Source organism: Dasypus novemcinctus, chromosome X (genome assembly GCF_030445035.2).
Source record: "Dasypus novemcinctus isolate mDasNov1 chromosome X, mDasNov1.1.hap2, whole genome shotgun sequence".
In the NCBI taxonomy this organism is placed as follows: domain Eukaryota; kingdom Metazoa; phylum Chordata; class Mammalia; order Cingulata; family Dasypodidae; genus Dasypus; species Dasypus novemcinctus.
Genome location: NC_080704.1, coordinates 163,792,471 through 163,795,399, shown reverse-complemented (window position 1 = coordinate 163,795,399; position 2,929 = coordinate 163,792,471). Strand labels below are relative to the sequence as shown.

The 2,929-nt window shown below is 35.8% G+C and overlaps 1 pseudogene; it reads right to left on the bottom strand.

Annotated features, from left to right (window-relative positions):
• Positions 1-390: 390 nt before the first annotated feature.
• LOC101438604 (large ribosomal subunit protein uL11 pseudogene) lies at positions 391-1,900 on the bottom strand (annotated as a pseudogene).
• Between the last annotated feature and the right edge of the window lie 1,029 nt (positions 1,901-2,929).

The following is a 2,929-nucleotide window of genomic DNA, read 5'->3' as shown; positions in this document are numbered from 1 at the left end:
ATTAGTAAAGAGTGTCAAGAGAGCTAACATATACTGAGCTGTTACCATGTGTCTCTTTTCTTTTTTTTTAAGATTTATTTTTTATTTATTTCTCTCCCCTTCCCACCCACCCCTGTCATCTGCTCTCTGTGTCCTTTCACTGTGTATTCTTCTGTGTCTGATTTCTAATCACTTAATATGTATTCACTTAAGTGATACTTTCAATAACCCTAAGAAGTAGATTTTATTAGCGCTATTTTAAAAATTATAAAATTGAGGCTTAGAGACCTTAAGTGACTTGCCAGATGACACAGAATGAGAAGGTAATAGATTTGGTATTTGTAATCAGACTTCGTGGTCAAAATTTTATGAAATAATGTCTCATTTATTCCCTGGTTGTTAAAATAATCCTTAATAGAAATATTTTCCTTTACAGCTATAACTAGCTAGGCATTCCACTCCACCACAGTTGATGTCATCCATGATGTCATGATGACGGTGGCCATTAACATTGCAGCTCACAGACTGGGTAGTCCTTGGAATCTCTTTCATGTTTCTAGAGAGTTCTCTGGGTAGAGATCGGTGCTGTGTCTCTTGGGCAATGTTGACAATCTCATCAGAAGTGATATTTTTATTGTGCTTAATGTTTTTCTGCTTCTTTCTGTCTCTGGGTGTTTTTTTAAGGGCTTTGATGATCAGGGTGGGGCCAGAAGGTACCAACTTAATCTGGGCCATTGTGCACTAAATAGTCAGTTTCATTGTAATCCTTAGACCTTTCCAGTCACCTGTTCCCTTAGCAATGTCATCAGCAACCTAGTTTGGAGACAGACCCAGGAGATTGATCTTTGGGGCCAGGGCAGACATGGCATCAACTTTCCCACCTATGCACAACTTTGATCTTGTTGTAGTCAATTTGGGCAGCACGGAGGAAGCAATTGCTGTCACATAAATCTGGATGCAGGATAACTGAAGAAAGTTGCATTTTGACCCCCTCCAAGCCAAAAACCAAAAGCTGTCTCATTCATTTTTTCATCTTTTGCCAGTGTTATATACATATAAGATAGTTTATCATTTTAATTTCCATTTCTTTTATTTCTACTGGAGGAGATACAGAATGTTCCAGGACACATGGAACATAAGATATATTGCATATATTCTCTGTGATATTTAAAATAAAATCATATCCAGAATCCTAAAAATTAGAGTTTAGGAGGAATAAGGGAATGAGTCTGACCTTGAAAAATTATTAACATTTATTTTCTTCCCCCCAGTGGTAATACTGAATTATGGTCCTCTCTCATCTTTCAGGTACTGTTGCTAAAGGAGGATTATAGGGTTGATCCTCCTAGTGCTGATTCCAAAATCCTCAGTGGTGAGGCTTCCCCACCGCCACTGCTCTCGAGACCACACTATGAAATTTGTGTCCCATCTCTTCCATAGCCACAGGCTTTCAAGATCCTGCCACCTGGAGGCATGACTTGTGAGCTCTGAACAATTCCCTGACATCAGTAGAAACGATATTCCTTTGTTTCCTCTCAGAGTTTGAGAGAGCCAACCTTCCCGGTTGGGACAACTTTCTTCTTAAGCTCTCCAAACCATATGGCATCCAAAATATTCCCATGATGGTTGTTAGGCCAATTCTTCCTTTCTTTTTAGGCCTAGATAAGAGTTTGCACACTCAAGTTCACTAAGCTAAATGTAGAACTACGAACTAAACTTTAATTCTTCAAGTGAAATGACGATACCTTTTTGGTGACCACAAGAGGTTCTACTGTTTATTATTTACTTGCCAAAAATTAAAAATTGGGACTGTTACACAAAAACCTGGAAGTCCTTCCACATCCTCCATCTGAATATCTGGTAATACTGTTCCACATGTCCTGCAAAGCAAGAGTCTCCTGGAGCCAGTAATATCTGCCATCTTTAGGCAGGCTACATGCTCCAGTTTATCAGCTGGATGCTTCATTATTTTAAATTAGCTACCTGAACTCCGTAGGCCTTAGAGCTCATGATTTTGAGTCTAGGGCTTCTAAGCCAAAGTTTTTTTTAGGGCTCGCTCCAAGACATTTGTAACTTCTAATTTCTTTTAATTTTTATTTCTTAGGGGGTGCATTGGTTAAACATAAAAAAGCTGGTAACCTGTCCCTATCCAAGGACAGGCTATATATTAGGAAAAAAGTCCTTGTGAACATACCTAATAGGTTACTACTCTAAATTGTCTATGAAATAGTAGGTGTTCAATAAATATTTTATGATTGTATGGAAACATTTCTCTTTCTCTTCATAAGTGTCATTAAAAATGAGAAAAATATACAAAGAAATTTTTCAGTAATTAATCCCATTACACTAGTAAATTTAGAACGTTTCTCTTAAATTAATTGATTGGTCTGTTCTACTTTCAGTTATGGGAATTACCTATAAAATTCCTTACACATTTTCCTTTTGAGGCATTTGTACTTTTTATCTTTTTCTTTATTAGAAATGTTGTGTGTTTACAAACAATCATGCAGAAAATACAGGATTCCCATATATAAACCCATTATTAACACCTTGCAGTGATGTAGAACATTTGTTACAATTGATGATAATACATTTTGATAATTGTACAATTAACCATAATCCTTGATTTAACTTAGGTTTTACCATTTGTGTATTGCAGGTCCATGGATTTTTAAAAAATATTTAGTTACCATATATACTAATATTTCCCCTTTTAATTGCATTCAGATATAGATTTCAGTGTTGTTGATTACAGTTTTTCATTTTGTTGTTAAGGTGAGTAATTTCTTTATATATTCTGGATACAAAATCTTTATCAGATATGTGATTTCCAGATATCTTCTCCCAGTGTGTAGGTTGTCATTTTACTTTCATGATAAAGTCCTTTGTGGCACAAAAGTTTTTAATTTTGGTAAAGTCCCAATTACCTATTTTTTCTTTTGTTTCATGG